Source organism: Vigna unguiculata, chromosome 10 (assembly GCF_037176805.1).
Source record: "Vigna unguiculata cultivar grain cowpea cultivar isolate G323 ecotype 2 chromosome 10, ASM3717680v1, whole genome shotgun sequence".
Taxonomy (NCBI): Eukaryota; Viridiplantae; Streptophyta; class Magnoliopsida; order Fabales; family Fabaceae; genus Vigna; species Vigna unguiculata.
This window is the reverse complement of record NC_140801.1, coordinates 31,613,041-31,634,753: the sequence shown is the minus strand read 5'-3', so window position 1 is coordinate 31,634,753 and position 21,713 is coordinate 31,613,041.

The window sequence follows — 21,713 nt, the reverse complement described above, 5'->3', positions numbered from 1 at the left end:
GATAAGAGACAACCTGGTTGTGGAGGAAGAAGTCTTGGAGGAGATAGAAAGTGAAAGAAAAAGAAATGAGTGTGAGGGAGAGGAAGAGTAATATAAAGACGAGTATGTAAATAAAATAGTGAATAAAAGAGAAGAAAAAGGAGAAAAAAATAAAAATAAGGAGAAAAAAAGGGAGAAGGGTGAGAAACAGGTACCACAGTTGAAGAACCTTCCATACCCTTAGAATCCTTCCAAAAAGAACAAGGAAAGGAAGTTTGCAAGGTTCATGGATATTATCAAGCAACTGCAAATTAATATTCCTTTTTTGGATGCTATGTAGCAGATGCCAACTTATGCAAAATTCATGAAAGAGCTCCTAACAAAGAAAAGAAAATTTTCTGAAGAAACAGTGGAGCTTGAAGCAGGGTGTAGTTCCATCATTCAAAAATCTTTACCTCAGAAGTCAAAGGACCCTGGGAGCTTCACTATTCTAGTCACAATTGGAATATTGCCAGTAGATAAAGCATTGCTCGACTTGGGTGCAAGTATAAATTTGATGCCTTTGTCTACACTATGAAGAATAACCGATCTGAGTTGCTGTGATGGTGGTCGTGGACGGTGGTAGAAGAATGCGTTGCAGGTGTAGGTATGATGGAGGTGTTGTTGCATTACAAGGTGTTTTCCGGTTGCATGGCTGACGGTGGAAGAGCGGTGGCTGCCGGCATGGGTGGTCATGGTGGCGCAGTGGCTGAAATTAGGGTTAGGGTTTCATGTGTGAGATGGAGGAGATGATGACGTGACAATGTATAATTGGTGCAGATGTGTTTGTAAGGATAATGACACGTGTCAACATATGGTTGGCCTAATTTGAAAGGTGGGGATTGCCACATGGCATAATCTGGTTGAGTGGAGTTTAAGTGGTAGGAGTGGTGCAACTTAGTAAAAACTAGGGGTGCAAAATAGGTTTTTGTGGACCACTTGCAGGAGGAGTGTGTAAAATAAAACTGGGGGTGCATTTAGCTCCTGAATTATTCTTTTCCAAAATTTCCTGATTTTGGACTTATTTTGTCCATTCTTCACCACAGGAGTTGCACCGCACATGACACCGGCCACCGCATGCAACTCCAGCAACCTGTTCAAGCATCAAACCTGCAATAGCAGCAAAAACGCAATTCAGCCCACTACCTGCACCTACGAGCTAGTAGTACCGTCAACCACCTACAACGTTGAATCCGAGCCACTACACCAGAACAGATTCGCGCAGCCATTGCAACGTCTCCAAGCACCTTGCAGAACCACAAATCAGCAGCAGAAACGCACCAGAACCTCGCGGCACCGTGAACGATGCAACATCAGTCTCCTTGCTGCTATAACAATTGCATCACACATCAGAAGCTGCACGCGTGAGGCGAGCCAGAACCATCTTTTGCATTGCCAGTCCACGTGAGTGCAACACGAGTCCCTCCAGCCACAACACCTACATCCAACACAGACCCATGGCAGCAGAAGCACCTGCACAAGTCACGACAGCCATTGAAGCAAGTAGCGTTGCCGAACCTTCAAGCAGCAGCCACCGCGAGTTGGATTTGGAGCAACCAGCGAAAACCCTAATTCTGGAGGGAGAAAGTGCACTTTGCCACGTGTCAGTTTTCTATTGCACAATCAAACTGGTCAACAAGTCAACTAGTCAAAGCACCAGTCAACACTAGTCAAAATCTGGTCAATATTGTAAAAATGGTTAAACAAGAGGGGCACAATTGGAAATTGGACAAAAATTAAGTTGCTAATTAATTAAATAAAGATAAAAGATTTTAGCAACTGAACAGATAAAGTCCAAGTCCAATTGAAGTATATATAAAGAGGCCTAAGGGAGCAGAAGAAGGACACTTAGCAACTCTCTGGTTTTTGTAGATACCGTCATCCACCACATCTCTCATTCTTCCTTTCCTTTTATTTTCTTTCCTTCATCATATTATCATATATTCCATCCAAGCCATGGAGGGCTAAGCTTTTAGGGTTAATTCCACTGTAATTTCTTAATTGAATTCTGAGGTTAGATGAATTAATTTATTTGTTCTTTTGATTATTGTTGTCGTTTTTGTTTATTTATGTCCTTTGCTTCTTAATTGAATAGAAAATAATGATTTTAAATATACACGCATGCTAATCATATGAGTTAAAAGGTTTTTAAATTCAATTGAGACTTTACTTTGAGTTTATTTAGAAACTTTCATTTGATTAAATAAGTTTTGCCAATAATTGAGATTGTACTTTGATTAAAGTTAATCACTTTAACTAAAATTAGTCAAAACTTTACTTTGATTAATTAAGTTTTCTATTTGGTGAGGAAACAAAGGAATAGACATGATTAGGCATAGTAAAATTTAATTGAGACTGTACTTTGGTTGAATTTACTATGGATAATCTAAAAATTCTCACTTTTAATTGAGACTATACTTTGATTAAAAGTGAGAATGCCAACAAATAAATTAAGACTTTACATTAATTGATTTGTAAATCAACAACAATAATTAATTTAAAAATAATCTCTAGATAACCGATGAAGAATCCTATTTTGAAAAAGCAGTGGAATTGACCTATTTACTATTACTGTGTTTACAATCTTTTATTTGTGTGACATTCATTCTTTGTATATCAAAACCCCGTATTTTTACTGTTACTAGTTTTAATTGGATTTTTATAAGAATCAAATATTTGAAATCAATTTCGTATTCATTGAGAGACGACTCAGGGTTATCTTAAGCCTAACTAGTTTGTTCACTACTAACCTAGCAGTACTGAAGTTGCTAAAGTTAAGCAATGGTAATTTGATCGCTTAACAATAACGTTATCAAGAAGAAATGGAAGAATTTGTGCAACAGATCGTTCAAATCAAAGGAGTCTCGCTCAAGCCAAAGTCATCTCGCCTAAGCGAGACACTTGCCGCCATTCTCGCTCAAGCGATCATGCTCTTGTCAAAGCGAGAGTTCATGAAGAAGCCCAAGTATTTTGCAATTCTCGCCCAAGCGAGAATATGGTCGCCCAAGCGAGACCCTTTCTTGAGCATGAAGTACTCTATCTCGCCCAAGCGAGATTCAACTAGCCTAAGCGAGACCTCGTGCAGTATATATAGTCTGGAAGTTCAGAAAGGAAACCAGCAGGGAGAAAAACTAGAAAAATGGATCTGGAGAGTTGGACCACGAAGTAGAGCATACAGTTCCTCATTTCTTTTTCTTCTTCTTCTTTAGCTCTTCGAATTTTAGTGGCTACCATGAGTGGCTAATCTTCTTCTTCTTCGTTTTCTTTAACATTTATGTTTCTACTCAATATTAGTATTATTGTTCTGTTCTTACTGCTTCATTCTCTCTAATCAATAGAGGTCCTGATTTTGATTTTTAGATCTAAATGGAAAGTATTTCTTAATAACTGATTTGAACAATGATACTTGATATACTGTGATGCTAGGAATAAATATCAATATATCATTTGCTTATAACACTCGACCATATGCTGGATAGTTTGTTGAATATGTGAGGAATCAATATTCAGGGAACTAATCTTATGAATTTTATACGCTAGGGATCGGTATAAATGATTTTTGGGTGTTGCATCAATATTGGTATTTTTAAATGTTATGTATTATATTCAACCAGATTACAAACAATGGAGATAAATGAAATTCAATCCCAGTTTCTTTTACTGAATTTTTCTAAACTTTTCTTCTTTTACTGTATTAATTTTATGCAATAGTCAATCATAAATGAAATTAAAATCTTTGTACATATGCTGATTGAGATAATTATCTATTTTCACTAAATCCGTTCCATGTGGGTTCGACACTCTTACTTAAAATCATTAAACTACTGTTGGTTTTTTATACGCTTGCCAGGAGATCAACAGTGAGTGTCCAAATGAAGCCATTAATTCTGCTTGGATCACTAGTTTTGACTTAGAACTAGTACAAGTTTTCTCTTAACTTAATATCTCTATTAACATCCCTGAGGTTCAATCAGATTTTAATGCTTTTGAGTTTGAAAAAATTTAACCCATAAATCATGCTATTGACACTGGTGTTGTGATGCCTAATCCTTCTCATATTCTTAATCCAGAAGTCTCTATTGAACATGTCCATACCCTTGCTGCATGTACTAATGATATCTGTCAAATTTTTGATGTACCCTTTATTGATAGAAATGCTTTCAATTACATAAGTGACATGTTTGCAATGTTTGATGATTCCAAGGTTGATGTCACTAATTTGAAGGCAGTTGGAGTTGCCAATCTTTACATTTATGCTGATTTCAAAGTTTATAAGGCAACCAATACTTATAACATGAATGATACCGCTAATGCATTTTTTGCTGACATGGAATTAGGAGTTTTTGATTTTGTTGTTGTTAGGCCTACAAAGGCACTCATTCCATCTTCACCCACCCAGTTGCAAGTGAATGAGGAGTTGCTACAACAAAAATTGTGGAAAATGAAAAGAGTAACAACTAGCTTTGGATGTAGAGCTGTTAGTGTTGTAGTACAGGGCTGAGAAGGAGAAATTCAATGTAGTCGTGAAAACACACCTTAGCTGAAGGAAAGGGATGCAAGCTGATAAGCCATTTCTTACCATTTCTTTTTAAAATTAGTTACATGTCTTTGATAATATCTAGCATAGTTTTGGGTAGTGTAGTGAATAATATGATAAAAAATAGGTTGTTTTCATAAAAATAAAGAAAATAAATTTTGATTTGTGGCCCATTTGGATAAAATCTTTTCTGTAAAATAAATTTTGTTGAAGCTCACTTTTTCTCTCTCACACATTGAAGACAATGTGCCTCTTAAGTTTGGGGGTAGGAGATTGAGTTAGGCAACACCCTGTGGCTTTGCTAGATGTTTTATTCCAAAAAAAAATGCTTTTTGTTTTCTTTTATTTTTCTGTTTTAGTTATGTTTCTGTGTTTATTTTTGTTGTTATCTTTCTACTTTTTTTATTGCTTTTCTATTTCTAATGTTTGTTGTTTCTATTTATCTTTTATGGTTTACTATTTTTTATTTCAATTATTTGTTCTATTTTCTATTTTTGGTTATTGTTTTGTCATTTGTCTTTAATTTCAACTCAGTTTCTGTTGTTGTTAAACATTTTCTATTTTTGTGCATGTTTCGGTTCTGTTTTCAGTTTTTGTTTTAGTCCTAAAATAAGTTTGAAAATGCACGAGTTAGTGTTCAATACTTGAGTTCTTAGTTGAGGTCTGGCAGTAGAAAGTAATTTGAGATGATTAGATTTAGTTTGTTGTTGCATAGTTCTTCCATTCATTTGCTGAATCAAATTTTTGTATTGCATTCCAGTTTTGACAAGCAATTCTTGAGTGAGTTTTGAGCATAATTCGTATTCTTATGTGATTCATGCATGTATGTTAGGGCTTCAAAACTTGTGTTGACTCTTTTTGAATTAATTGGTTGGATTTACACTCATAAAAGGACATAGGCCATTTACATGATTAACCCATAGCCAAATACACCTACCTTATACACATGATTCCAGCGAACCTTATTTTGAGCCTGATATATCCTTTTTCTAGATGATTTCATCTCAATATAAGCCATACACATGAAAAATAGTTAAGGTACCTAATTCCTGAAGTGTGAGGTGTCTTAGGACATGTTAAAATGAAGTAAAACTCAAGTGTGGGGGTGGTAAGGCTGTTTGGTGAATTGGCACATGATTTGGAAATATGGATGCAAAGTGGTATAGTCAATGTTGAAAATTTCTGTGTTGAGAAAAAAAGAAAAGAAAATAGAAAATCAAGAAGAGAAAAGGAAAAGAAAATGATGAGGGAAGGTGCAAAAAATAAATTGAGCTGCAGTATTGAACTTACACTTGAGTTTTTACTTCACACCTAATTTCACATCAATTTTCTTGAATCTAACCTAATGACCAGAACTTGCACATTTTTTTGTCATAATTCTAGTCTAGGAAGTGTTTTGTGTTTGGTTGCTTGGAGGTATTTTTCTCGTATTTTTTCTATTTTGTTTTGTTTCCCCCTGCCTAGGAGGGCAGTGTTCTAAGTGTGGGGGTGTGTTAGCACTCCATTTTTCATGTTTTTTTCTTTCTAAAAATTTCCTTTTAGTTTAAATAAATATATGTTTATGTTTAATTAAATAGTTTTTGTTGTTTATCTAAGAAAATAGAGTTTTCTTAAAATTGTGGTAAAAGGTGGTTTTTAGTAGACTTTTGTTGCAAATAAATTTTTGTTGGAACAAATAGCCTGGATGATTTGGTGCTTGAAGATTTGATGAAGGTTTGATGAAGGTACTTGAAGTCAATGCCTTGGAACATGTTGGAACCATGCTTACATTGCTGAAGATTTGATGTTCCACATGTTGATCAAGCCTTCTGTACGTGCTCTCTATCAAGATTAATTAAGGGGAAAAATAAGCTTGTAATTCATGTTGTGACCATTTTCCATTAATTAGATGTATAGGGTTTTTGTTGTGTCTTTTAATTTGTTTAAATGTTTTTCAATAGGTTAAATGGTGTCTTTTATTTTGTTTAGTGGATTTTTAACATAAGGTTAGTTGCAATAGTCTTACTAATATTTATTCAATTAGTTGATTTATTTTGTAATTACTGATTTCACTTAAGTTAAATGAAATCAACTTGTTGAATTTCTTAACAGTTTGACTATTAAAGCTTATTTTTCGAAAGAGAGGTGTGAAAACCATTTTTGAGCGCGAAATCTTTCTAGAATTAGTGGAACTCTTTCTCTTTCGTGATCATACAGTGTGCAACAGATGAGGATTGATTTTGGATCATTCTTGGAGCATTTGGCTTGGAGAAGGTGGTTGTGGTAGGCAAGGTTGTGCTAACATTGAGGTTTGGTCTTTCTCAAGCTTTTAGGTTGTGCTTGGTGGTTTTCCAGGTCTGCAAGAGGTGTCTCGCTGTGCTAATTTAATTCTTGTGTGATTCATGAGTCATTGTGTGGTGTTCTTGCATATTTTAAAAGTGTAATATTGTGAACTTTTTGAATCTTTTGAAATAGTGCAAAGTTAGGATCGGGTTGCCTTGACTAACAGGATGTAGCTCAGGTTTGAGTGAACCAGTATAAAAATCTTATGCATTGATCTTTTCTCTAACCCTTCTCTCTTATATTACACTTTAAAGTTTAAATAATTGTGATTTAAATCATCTTTTTGACATTCTTGTGTGATCTGGTGTTATCTGCAGCATTGCTCATGTTTGTATAACTCATTTGAACCTATCTTGACTGATCTTTCATATTGATCTTGCTTTAAATCACAAATTCGCATTTCTGCACTTTTCCCAGTTTTTTAGGCGATTATTTTTGTGATTTAACCTCTTGATTCTATCAGTATTAGTTCTGTTTGTATCTGTTTAAAGAAATCAATCGACTAACTCTATTTTTGATCGATTGAAAGTGTCTAGTCCATAAGTGTTTGAAAACAATTTTGTTCTTTCAGAACCTCTCTTTTAATAAAGAAGCTTTGCCAAGAAACCCTTTTAACTGTGCTGAATTGGATTTCACCCCTTGATTTAACTTTCTTTTTTTTTTATTGTAGGAACAACCTTGCACCACAATGTTGAATCAAAGATGATGGGCTTGAATCAGTGGAATTGGGTTGTGGAAAGGGCCAACACTGGATCAGTTGAGCCTAAAGGCATTGTGCGAGAGAACATCCATTGCTTAAGTAAATTGAAGTTTTGACCAAGTCCTTCTCTACAACACACTGTTTCATTAAAGAATGATCCTTTGCTATTGAATCATGAGAAATGTAGCACAAAGAGAGGCTCGAGCAATCCCAACAGTGGTAATGGTTGATGCAAACACCTGATGCAGGTGAACAAATGATGAACGATTATCTTGTTCCTTTTTAAGATTATTGAATATGGTGTGAGTTGATTAAGAAAGCTAAGTGAAATCCCCACTGGACATTAAGATAGCAAGCTATCTAGATGTGAAGGTTCCTTTCACAAAGCTCAAGAGAAGAAGATGATGGATTGATTCAAAATGAAAAGGAAATGGAAAGCACATAAATCATAGAAAACCAAGAACAATTAAAGGAAGAAGAAAACATAAAATGGAAAGGAAAGAAATGGTAAAAATGTGAGAAGCACGCAACTACAAGGCTAGGCTAGAAGCCATGGCAACCTTGAAGATGAGTGGATGTGTGTCGCCACTTGCTATGCAAGATAAGGCTTAAAAGTATTCACTCCCAAGCGAGGAAACTCTCACAAATGGTTGAGACACAAGAGTGTTTTTACTTCAAAATGTTCAACCCTTTTACATGTCTAGGAGCACCCCTTATATAGAAGAGTTTAGGGGCCTTTAAGCAAATAAAAGATACCTAAGGATGTCTCTACAAAAACCTTACCCTAGCTTCTAGAAACTAGGTCAAATAAGGTTACAAAAAAGGAGAGACAAAAGAGCTAACTATGGTGTGTGCAAGGCTAATTTCGTTCTAGCACAAAAGGAGACAAAGAATGTGTCTCATATGTCTCCAAAAGTGGCCAAAGTGTGCTAAAAACAAAGGAGACCAAAGGTACCTAGGTACACTTGCTTCATGCCTTTTACTTTATGCTTTATGCCTTTGCTTTACTCTCTCCTCCACATCATTTATGCTCCCCAATCACAATGCGCCACCTAGCATTGCTTTCTTACTCCTAATTAACCTACAAAGCAAATAAACATAGATTAGCATGTTGGCTTAAGTCAAGTCAACTATAGTCAACAAGTCAAACCTTGTCAAAGGTCAACAAGTCAACTAAAGTTGATTCAACTAAGTCAACTTAGGGAATCAAAAATAACAAACACAAATGAAAGGAATGAAGGATTAGTGAACTTCCTTTCTAATCATGCTTAGTCTTCTTAAGCATGTGCCTCCATCCTTGGTTGGGGTCAATCCTTCATCAACAATTTTGATCCATGGGGGTTACGAACCAAGAACCCAATGCACGAGAGAATTCGATGTATGGTGATTCAAGATGGACGAGCAAGGTAAGATTAAAGGCATCAAAAATAGTTAGAAGATGATGAATCTAGTTCAGGGCAAAAAGGAATTGGGTTAGGTTATTTTTTTCTTAGTTTTTGTTTTGTTTTTGGGGGCTTTTTAAGAGAAAATTAGGTTTTGGTTGAGGGAGAACCACAATTGCGCGAGAGTGAAAAATGTTGTGAGAGCTAGGGTTCTCGTGTTCTAGTGTTGGTGAGCGAGGGAGAGAGACTGAGTTATAATGGGTTCCTCTTCTTTGATGAGCACAAAGTGGCCTTCAAAGATTGGGGTTTTCCCTAGTGTGTTGGGTAGCTCTACTTAGTTCACCCACTTAGAAATAGAAATCGGGATTTTACCAAGAGACCTTCCTTTCACCATTTGAGTTCCTAGCACTTTCCTGAACTTGTGTAGTTTGTCTTTGATTTTCAATGAAATATACTGCTTTAGTTTTGATTCTGCTTTATTCAGTTTACTATTTTGTGCTTGTTTAATTTTTCTTGCAACTCTATGTTTTTCAAACTTTAATTTCTCATTGCTTTAAGTTTCCTTTATTGGTTTCTATTGTCATTCTTTTTGCCTTTAAGTTTCTGCACTAATTTACTTTTCCTATCTCTATTTTTAAGTTTCCAACAGTACATAGTTAGGATTCTTGCTTAACATTTTGTCTCCATGCATTTTAGAAAATTCATCATGTTAGCTTATTCTTTACCGTTGTCTTAATTTGAATTGTCCTGTTGTTGTTATACTGTGTTAATTCATTGTTGGCATATTCTATTCTACTGTCATGTGTTGTTCTCTATTGCCACAGGATTTGATGCACACTCTCATCTAGTCCCATTAGTTTTAATGGGTCTCATTGCATGTAATTGCATTATATTTGGAGAAACTTTAATTGGGTTGGTTGTTATAAATTGAATACCAAATATGCCTTTGCATTCAATTCTTTTTCTTGATACAATTTGAATTCTGGTATGATGTTGTAATGCTCTCATTCGCTGGTGTTATGTGTTGCTTTTAAGTGATTTATAATGCTGAATGCATGTGATGTGGAGACCTAAGCTCATTTTGTATTACATCTCAAGTTTCTGCAGTTGTTACAAGTTGGCCTAATTATTCTGCCACCTAGTTTCATGCACATTAAAATGATCTTGCTACTTATATGTGCTATTTCACTACTCTCACTGTCGAAATCTCTACTGCCATATGATTTCTTTATTAAAAATACATAATCTGAATTAGGCATTTGTTGTGATTCAATCTTTAACTTTGTTCAAGGAAGTGTGTGGTATTCATGACTCATGACAAGTGAAGATTGCTTAAGCATTCTGCATTTACATGTGTGCATTATTCTCATGTAGAAGACTGCATTCATTCATGTTAGAATTAACTATTGTCATATAAGTTAATTAATCACACATCATTCATTAGCTCTGTAGTAGTATTTCTTCATGATAAATTTCAGTCAATTTGTCATGTGCTCATGGCGATAGGAACATTTAGCATTGGTTACATACTTAAGTAGGTTTTGCATATGCATAGCAGTTTCGCAATTACATTGCAGTATGGCATATCTTCATTTAACTCACTCATGCATTTAGTCAAGTTTTAAGTGAATAATTGATGCACTTTTTTTTAGTTTCTTTTAATTGATTTAATTTTTCCCATTTCCTTTCTTTTATTTTAATTTTAGCGAGATTTAATTATGCAAGCGAGACTTGATACACACCATTTACTTGGATTTGATACCTAGGGTTTCCCTATATTTCATTACGGGGATTTTGGTTTTAATTACTCTAAGCGAGACTGAAAAAATTGAGTTAACACACATGCTTAAGAAATTCACTAATCGACACCTTTGACTAACAATGATTATCAACCTCTCCAGGTTCCAATGAGTCCATCCTCTTCAAGTTCATGAGTTTATCCTCTTCAAGAATACGAGTATTAACTTCTCTAGGTATCACATCTCAATCTCCTTTTAAAATCAAGAACTTGTAATTACAAAAATCAAATGATCTCTCATGTAGAGTTACAATCACAGTCATAGGATTCACTACACACAATGAAAGATTTACAATGGTTTTGCTCAACCCAATATCATTCTCTAACAAAATAAATATGATATCTTCAACAATATTTGGCTTTTCTTCAAATATGTCATCAACAATATCTTCAACTATTTTTTGCTTCTCTAATCAGAAATTTGAAATACGTTGAGCCTTGCTACTATATCTTGCTCATATGAAATTCTCTTAATTGACTTAATCACCCATTTCAACATTCAAATGCATTTGATCAATTTGCAATTGATTTTCATAACCTTATGATTCGATAGATTTTTTTCACGCCATTTTGAATATTATTTTTGTTTGATCAAGTTGATATTCGTTAGATCTTTGACTTTTTTTACTCATATAATCCACCTTTTGGAGTATTCTAATAAAAGCTCTTGTCTAATAGGTGTATTCAACATTCAGATCATTTCGTTAACTTTGACTCGTCAAACAAATTTGCTTGTACTCGACCGACATAGATACTCATCTAATACCTAAATTTACCTACAACTTAAAATATTACTTCTCAAAACCTCAAAAACTCTACTAAAAAGGTCAATATTTGCAATTATACTGAACTAGCCTAAGAAATTGACCTAGCAAGTTTAAAATGGTAAAGTGTAACTAAGAAAAAGCTAACATTACAAAAACTATCTAAAACTCAAAATATGAATACCTAAAAGCTAAAAGTAACAACTAGAATAGGCTAAAACTACAAAACATGAAAATTGAACCAATATAATATTTAGAATTGCTAAACCAACTATCTAGACATCATTTGAATGGTAAAAGAAAGATAAAAAGCAAAACACAATTCAAAAATAATAAAAAACTATAAAATTTGGCTATTGAGATGATGAATTCATATTTTTGCCCTTATATAATGTCTAATTCTGGGTATTTGATTGAATTTTTGTGCTTAAAGAGTGATTTAATTGATAGTTCTAATAATTAGGCTCTTTGAGCTTGTATGATAAAAGTGTCTTAAAAAGTGATTTTTAGTTGAATAAATTATTTTTTGGTATTCTAACGTTTGTTGATACAGCTGAATACAACTGAATTTAAGATTAAGTTCATTTAAGGTATGAAAATAAATTGATTAAAGTTACAAAACACCTTCAAATAAGGCTAAAATCACCAAGTTCCAGAAAAATCACTTTTGCACCCCCTATATTACTTATACCCTCCCCTATTTCCAAAAGGGTCACACAAAACCTACTTCTATACCCCTACCTTTGTTTATTTTCACTCCTCTTTTCACTCATAAACTAAGATGCACTCAGATCATGACATGTGGCAATCCTCCACTAATTAAACTGAGCAATCAAATCATGACACGTGGCAGCATCCAAGCACTCAAAATTCAACCAACCAAATGCTACCATGTCATCAACTTCTTATCTCCCCCACAAACCATAAACCCTAGCCCAAATCAACCACCCATCACGGCAGCCACCATGGAACCATCCCCCATGCCTGCACCTTGCCAAATCAACATTGCAATTGCGACAGCACCACCACGAGTTTTCAGAAACAACTCAATCACATTTGTACTGCGCCACCACCAACAATCTATAGAAATTGTGCAATGGATTCCTCCACGAAGTAGCAATGCAACACGCGAGATTACGAGTTCACACTTCCTATATGCAACTCACGAGGCCCTAGATCACGCAAACACAACCACGCGAACGCATGAACAAATCTGCAACTTTTCCATTCCAGCACCTTCTTTGACGTTGACCACCTACACCTTGGAGCCACCATGACGCTGTAGAAGAGAAGATCACCATTGTAGAACCTTCAGAATGAAGCCATTAGTAGCGTTGCGTACATCGTCAAGGGATGCGAGTAACCAAGACAATATGCATTTTCAAATCTCCAGAGCCAACTAGTCAGTGACGACGCAGATCTCCTCGTGAAACCTGTTGAAACTATTCGTAAAGAGTAAAAGTAGAATGGAAAAAATGCACTGTATTATTCAAGAAGGTACTTGGCTAGTTTATAGCCTTACATCATGAAAAAGAAACTGACAAAAATGACTATGCGTATAAGGCGCACTACCTCCTAAAAATAAGATAGACTTATTGGATACGTAACTGAACTTGAAAACGTGAACAAACTAACTGAACTTGAAAACGTAAAATACTAACAAATCCTCCCTTAAACTGAAAAATAGCAATCAGTTTATATCACATTCAGCACAAACTCCGAGTGACTTTCGTAAAGTTAGAAAAGTATCCAATTTGAGAGGTTTGGTCATAATATCAGCCATTTGTTCTTGTGTCCTGCAATGTATCATCTTGATAGTTCCACTCTTTGTAAGATTCCGAAGGAAATGAAATCAGACATCAATATGTTTGCAACAACCATGCATTACTGGATTTTTTGACAGCTTAATAGCAGAACTACTATCACAATGAATTACAATAGTTTGGCTTTGCATTCTACATAATGTTTCCAACACCCTTTTCAGCCAAATGGCTTGGCAGGCACATGATGTTGCTCCTATAAATTCTGCCTCAGTAGTTGATAGACTCACAATTGGTTGTTTTTTTTATGACCAAGAAACGACAGTTGAACATAATAAGAACACATAACCTGAAGTGCTTTTTCTGTCATCTAAGTCCCCTGCATAATCACTGTTAGTGTAAGCAAGAAGTTCATTGTTTCCTCCCCTTTTGTAGAAAATTCCAAAATCACTTGTTCCTTTTAAATATCTCAACACTCTTTTAGCTGCCAGTAAGTGTAGCTTAGTAGGATTCTCCATGTACCTGCTAATTAAGCTTGTCACAAACATCATATCAGGTCGAGTGGAGGTTAGATACATAAAACTTCCTACAATTTGTTTGTAATAAGTCTTATCTACCTTTACACCAGGATCGTCTTTTGACAGTTTAGCACCAGGAACAATTGGATTTTGAACTAGATTGCTTTTATCCATTCCAAATCGTTGTAGCATTGCTAATGCATATTTTTTTTGACATAAGAAAATGCCATCTATTCATTGAATAACTTCAAGACCCAAAAAAATATCTCATTTTACCAAGATCTATCATGGCAAATTCATGTTCCATGGAGCTTTTGAAATTTGCAAACATTAACTCATCATTGCTAGTAAAGATAAGGTCATCAACATATAGGCTAACAATTAATATTATACCTTCTTTTGCTTTCTTCACAAAGAGAGTATACTCATAGTCACACTTCTCAAATCCTTCCTTCAAAAAATATGCTTATATGCGGCTATACCAAGCATGTGGTGCTTGCTTAAGTCCGTAAAGAGCTTTCTTCAACTTGTACACTTTATGCTCAACTCCTTTTTGTTCATAACCACAAGGTTGGTCTACATACACCGTTTCATCTAGTTCTCCATGTAAAAAGGCGGACTTCACATCTAATTGATAGAGTGTCCATCCTTTTTGAGCAGCAAGTGCTACTACCAAGCGAATGGTCTCCATGCGGGCTACTGGTGCAAATACTCAAGTGTAGTCTACCCTATACTCTTGTGCATACCCCTTCACTACTAGTCTCGCTTTATATTTATCCACCTCACCATTCTCTTTGAATTTTTTTTTTATAAATCCACTTTACACCAACCTTCTTGGCACCATCTGGTAAGTCCACCAATTCCCATGTGTCATTTTTGTTTATTGCTTCCATTTCCTCATCCATTGCTTTCCTCTATTTTGAAATCTGTACGGCAACAACAAATTGGGTAGGATCATTGTCACTAGCTAAAGATAGAGCCATATTTTCTTCTGGACTATCTTCAAAAAATTCGGCACCAGTTTTGTAGTCTGCCAACCATAGAGGAGGTCTTTGAGATCACTGTAAAGCGGGATTATCTTCTGCTGTCAAGGAATCAGAGGAGGAGGAAATATTATATTCACTTGCATTTGTATCAAGATCATGATGTACCTGTTGTGTTGCATCTGGCGTTGTGGCTTCAACCTCATCCTCATGTTCTTCATTTTCAACAGCATCTTCTTTATCGCCCCATTCTAACTCGCATGAGATGGATGCAGCATATTGTTTATCCCAATCCCAACATTTATCTTCATCAAAGACAACGTCTCTGCTGATGATAATTTTTTTTGAAATCCAATTATACAATTTATAAGCTTTTGAGACTTCACTGACTCCCAACAAAACACAACTTTAACTTTTATCATCTAACTTGGTACCCATAGCATCTGGCACATGAACATGTGAAAGGCAACCAAAGATGCCAAAATACTTTATTGAACGTGTGACTCCACTCCAGGCTTCTTCTGGAGTTTGATTTTTCACTGCTAATGTGGGACTTCGATTTAAGATATGTACAAACCAAGCGACAACTTCAGCCCAAAAAGTTTTGGCCATCTTCTTCTCTGAGAGCATGCTTCAAACCATGTTCATAATAGTCTGGTTCTTGCGTTCTGCAATCGCATTTTGCTGTGGAGTGTATGCAGTTGTGAGTTGTCTACGAATACCATTGTTAGAGCATAATGTAGTGAAGTCTTGAGAGGTAAATTCTCCCCCACGATCGGTGCGTAACCCTTTTATGGAGGAGCCAACTTCTTTTTCAACATATACTTTAAAATTCTTGAAGATAGACAAAGCTTCTGATTTTTCGGTCAAGAAGTAGATCCAAGTTTTCCTGCTAAAGTCGTCAATGAAGGTGAGCAAATACCTCTTTTTGCTATTGGAGGTTGGTGTAATTGGTCCACAAATATCTGCATGAATTAATTGCAAAATCTGTGTAGCTCACTAAGTAGTTGTTTTTGGAAAAGAATCACGTGACTGCTTCCCAATTAAATAGTCGTTGCACGGTTTGGTAGATGCCTTGATTAGTGGTAGAACATATACCATATTCTGCTGATAAAGTGTGTTCAGACCCCGGAAATTTAAATGACCATATCGACGATGCCAAAGATTCATGTTGTCCTCTACAGCTATGTGGAAGCAAGTGGTTTTGGTAGGAGAAGAAATGGCATGCAGTAGAAACATTCGATTAGAAGACATATGGGTTTCCATGAGTAAACCATTTTCTAGATGATACACTTTGCATTTGCCGTGTTGGAAGAGAATGTTGAGGCCTTTTTCTTGTAGTTGCCCGAGACTAAGAAGGTTGTTTCTTAAGTCTGGCACGAAGAAAACATCGGTAATTGTATAGGTGTTGCCATGCACATGGAGTCTAACATTGCCTTTTCCTGTGACAACCATACTGGAGTTATTGCCGAGTTTGATTGTGTCTTTGTAATGTTCTTCAAGATTGCAGAAGTATTCTTTTCTCCCACACATGTGATTACTACATCCAGAATCAAGGAACCACACAATATCTTCATTTGGCTTTATTGTTACTGTTTGAGCCATCAGTAATATTTCTTCATCATTCTTGACACAGTTTGCTTCCCTTCGTTGGGTTGCACACTCCCAGCTGAAATGTCCAAGTTGATGACATGTGTAGCATTCTACGATAGATTTGTCAAAACTTTGTCAACCTCGCCCACGACCGCGTCCTCTTTCACGACGTCCGAAACTTCCTCCCCGCCCTACATGTCCTCGGCCTTGGGCTGTATGATGACCTGCATAGGAAACTTGTAGGGCTTGCTCTTCTTCCACATGAGATGACATCTGAAGTTCATGTAAAAGAAGACTACTTTGTAGTTCGTCAACCGTTAGCGTCTCGGTATTCTTAGATTCCTCAATGGAACACACAATGTAATCAAACTTAAGAGTCATGAACCTTAGAATTTTCTCAACAACTGCAACATCACCTTTGTTTTCACCATTAGCCTTCATCTTGTTTGTGATGGTGAGTATCCGGGCAAAGTATTCATTAACAGATTCTCCCTGCTTCATGTGGAGAATTTCAAATTCTCTTCGGAGAGCTTGTAACTGTGCTCACTTGACCCTTGAAGTTCCATGGTATTTCTATTTTAAGGAGTCCCATATATCCTTTGTTGTATGCTTATTGAGGATTGTCTCCAAAACTGAACGATCAAGCGCTTGAAATAAGTAATTCTTTGCTTTCAAGTCTTTTAACTTTTGATCATCAACATGTTTCCTCTGTACTTCGGTAAAAGGTGTGTCTATTGCAGGTTCTGGGATGCCATCTTGCACCAGCCCCCAATACTCCTTGGATTATCACGTGAGAGAAGAAGCACATCGTGAAACCTCCTTGCAAGGAACGAATTGGACCACCACGCAACCCACTTTGTGAACTAGGAGCAACCACGAGAAACTATAGTAGAAACCCTAGTAGTGGGATCCTTTAGGGCATTTAATATTGACATGTATGATGTGGAAAAGTACTAACTTAAATGGTTGAGAGTACTTGGTTATGTTGAGAAGATTTGGGTTCAAGTCATATGTATGCCATTTGTGTGTTATTTAATTTATTCTTATTTTAATAATATGCTAGATCATGATGAGTGATAATATAATCTTAGAATTATAGGAATTATCACGAAACATGAATTGGTTGAATGGTTGTGCATTGATTTGACATTGGCATGGTTATGGGTTCAAACCTTGATAGATCCAAATTAAGCTTTCTTTTTGCTAAAATTAGTTTTGGCATGAATGTGAAAGGATCCAGAAACCCTAACTACTAGAGGAGCAGATGGAAAGACTGGAAAACCATTTCATAATGGTTTATGAATGGCAATTAAAGTCATTTCAATTCCAATCTAGTTTTTTTGCCATAAACCACAATTAAGCCTTAGTAAAGTGCCTAATTGAGTTTGCCATTATTAAGCATTGTGAGGAGTGAGATTTCAGAGAAAAATCGTGAGGATTGAGTGAAGCAAAGGAACTGAATTTGGAGAGAACTAAAGGGAGGCCATTGGTGATCATGGAGGAACTCTCATATTCTCAATTTTAAGCAAGGAATCCAGGTTAGGGGAGCTGGACTCCGTGTATTCAATTGTATTATTAATTGTTGCATGATGTATGATGAATATACTGCCTAAGTTGTGTTAATTCTGTTCAAATTCATATTTCTGGAATATTTCCAGAAACCACTTAACGGGTGATGAACTACCGTCAAGCGACTCCTCCCCTCTGTGTTGAAAATTGGGTTCCTAAAAAGAACCGCCTAGGGTGCGAGCTAGCCGCCAGGCGACGCATGTGCGCCAACCAAATTTTTCAGGTTTTCTGTGAAGGGTCTGGCGATGATGAACACCCGCTAGGTGACGCGAGCCAATTTTGGCTCGATTTTGATTTTTTGTATGTTATGGGTTGATTATGAACGGGAAAGAAAGGAGCCTTATCGTTGAATTGATTATTGGACATTAGAAAATTGGGAAATTATGTTGCCAATTGAAGTTAATTGATGAAATTGCCATGAACACTCTTTTAGGGTTGAAAATTTGGGGTTTTGATGTCACGAGAATAATTGGCGGTTGAATTGTACTGGAAATTGTTAATAAATGTGTGTAGGTTGTGAACTACTGTGACTGTAAGTGAAATCGTGTGAGAATTGAGAGAAATAGGCAGGCAAAGGAGAAATATGGGAAAATTGGGAGTGTTCACAAGTATGGAGCCATTTTAGGTTTCCCAGAAATGCATGCACCACTTGCCGGCATAGGGTCTGCCGCTAGGTGCCAACATAGTGAAAAATGGAACTGTGTGGCTGTGAGGTGCAGTTGAGGGGTTCAGTGCTATTGTAGTCCAAATTGGAGCACGAAGAATGGATTGGTGATACATTTGGATAAGGCATGATAAAAGTAATTATTGCATGAATGAACATTATTTGATTAACACTTAGGTGGATTGGGATTGGAGGAAAAGTGATGCAAGAAAGGTACCTATGAGGTTAGTTGAACCAGGATTAGGAATAAATGGGTACATAACTGATGAAGGATTATCTTGTTCCTTTTTAACATTATTGAATATGGTGTGAGTTGTTTAAGAAAGCTAAGTGAAATCTCCACTGGACATTAAGATAGCAAGCTATCTAGATGTGAAGGTTCCTTTCACAAAGCTCAAGAGAAAAAGATGATGGATTGATTCAAAACAAAAAGGAAATGGAAAGCACATAAACCATAGAAAACCAAAAACAATTAAAGGAAGAAGAAAACATAAAATGGAGAGAAAAGGAATGGTAAAAATGTGAGAAGCACGCCACTACAAGGCTAGGCTAGAAGCCATGGCAACCTTGAAGATGAGTGGATGTGTGCCGCCACTTGCTATGCAAGATAAGGCTTAAAAGTATTCACTCCCTAGGGAGGAAACTCTCACAAATGGTTGAGACACAAGAGTGTTTTTACTTCAAAATCTTCAACCCTTTTACATGTCTAGGAGCACCCCTTATATAGAAGAGTTTAGGGGCCTCTAAGCAAATAAAAGATACCTAAGGATGTCTCTACAAAATCCTAACCCTAGCTTCTAGAAACTAGGTCAAATAAGGTTACAAAAAATGAGAGACAAAAGAGCTAGCTATGGTGTGTGCAAGGCTAATTTCGTTCTAGCACAAAAGGAGACAAAGAATGTGTCTCATATGTCTCCAAAAAGTGGCCAAAGAGTACTAAAAACAAAGGAGACCAAAGGTACATAGGTACACTTGCTTCATGCCTTTTACTTTATGCTTTATGTCTTTGCTTTACTCTCTCTTCCACATCATTTATGTTCCCCAATCACCATGCGCCACCTAGCATTGCTTTCTTACTCCTAATTAACCTACAAAGCAAATAAACATAGATTAGCATGTTGGCTTAAGTCAAGTCAACTATAGTCAATAAGTCAAACCTAGTCAAAGGTCAACAAGTCAACTAAAGTTGATTCAACTAAGTCAACTTTGGGAATCAAAAATAATAAACACAAATGAAAAGGGATGAAGGATTAGTGAACTTCCTTTCTAATCATGCTTAGTCTTCTTAAGCATGTTCCTTCATCCTTGGTTGGGGTCAATCCTTCATCATCCTCCCCTTCTTGGAGAGAATTTGACCACAAATTCTTGAAGCCTTTGTGGATGGAACTTGACTTGATTTGGGGGAGGATTTGCACCTCCCTTTTATGAGCTTTTGTTCCATCCTTTCTAAGGGTATTACCCCTAGCTTTGGTTAGGCCATCTTTATTTTCTAGACTACTCTTCCTCTCTTGCTTATGCTTTGGGCCTTCCTTTTTGGCTTGGGAAGAGAAGGAAGAGTGATGCACATCTTGCTTTGGAAGAATTTTTTTGTAGGCAAGTAAAACATTGGTGAAAGCTTGCCCCTTTTCTTTTTCTTCTTTATCTTTTCTTATTATATTTCTATCCTTATTAACTTCTTGAGGTGATAGAGGTAGTAAAGTTGTCTTTTTCCCATTTTTGAAGAAAATGTATTGGTTGGTATAGCCATCATGTAAAGTTTGTTTATCAAATTGCCATGGCCTACCTAGTAAGATATGTGTGACTTCCATGGGAACAACATCACATAGCACCTCATCTTTGTAGCTTCCTATAGAGAAGTTAATTAGGACTTGTTTATTGACATCTATTTCTCCCTCTTTACTTATCCAAGCAAGCTTGTAGGGCTTAGCATGAGGAATGGTCTCTAAGCTAAGCTTTTCCACCAACCTTGTGCTAGCTACATTGGTACTACTTCCTCCATCAATAATTAGAGAGCAAACCCATTTGTTAATTTTGCATCTAGATTGAAAAATGTTTTCTCTTTGAGTTGGCTCAAGCTCACTTTGATCTTGACATATCATGGGCCTTAATAACATAGGGTCTTTCTCAAAAATTTTAGTTTTACTAGAGGAAGAAGATTCTTTTGAAAGAGAATAGGGAGATGAGTGTTCACTTTCAACATCATTACTCTTCTTTAAGATCATGGTCCTTTTGGTTGGGCAATTTAAAGCAATGTGATTATAACCCAAACATTTAAAACATTTAATGGAACTTGATCTTTGAGAAGTGGAATGGTGAATGTGATCACTTGGTGACTTACTTTTACTTGGTGGTTCTTGATGAGAGTTAGAAGGGAACTTATCATGTTTCTTTTTATCCTTTCCCTTCCATGAGTGACTAAAGTAGTGGTTGGGTGAGTAACTCTTCCTTGCCCTTCTTTATCTTTTCAATTGAATTTCAATCCCAAGGGCAAGTGTGAAAACATTTTCAAGAGTGGAGTACTCATACAACTCTACTTGGTCTTGTATGTCTCTCCTAAGACCACTCACAAATCTTTTTATTTTCTCTTTGTTAGTTTCTTTTATTTCAACCCTACGCATTTGAGACTCTAATTCTTTAAAGTACTCACTCACACTCATAGAACCTTGGTGAAGCCTTTGGAGCTTCAAAAGAATTTCCTTCCTATAGGAGGGAGGAACAAATCTAGCGCGCATAAGAGTTTTAATGTCCATCCAAGAAGCCGCGGGTGGCCCTTGGTCATAATTCTTACAAACTTTATGCCACCAAGTATTGGCATACTCCAAAAATCCTAAAACTACTAGATCAACTTGTGCTTGATCCTTTACATGATTTTCATTGAAAATTTGCTCAACTTTAGCTTCCCAATCAAGGAAGATTTTGGGATCACTTCCACCATAGAACTTAGGAATCTTTGGAGTTTGCTTCTCTTGTGATGAGTTGCACCTAGAATGCCCTCTTTTCCTAGCTTCTCTTTCTTGCTCTTTAGCTTCAAGCCTTTGAATGTGCTCTTGGATTCTTAGGTCACTTTGCTCCTTGTCTTTTCTCCATTGTTCAAAGGACTCCTTC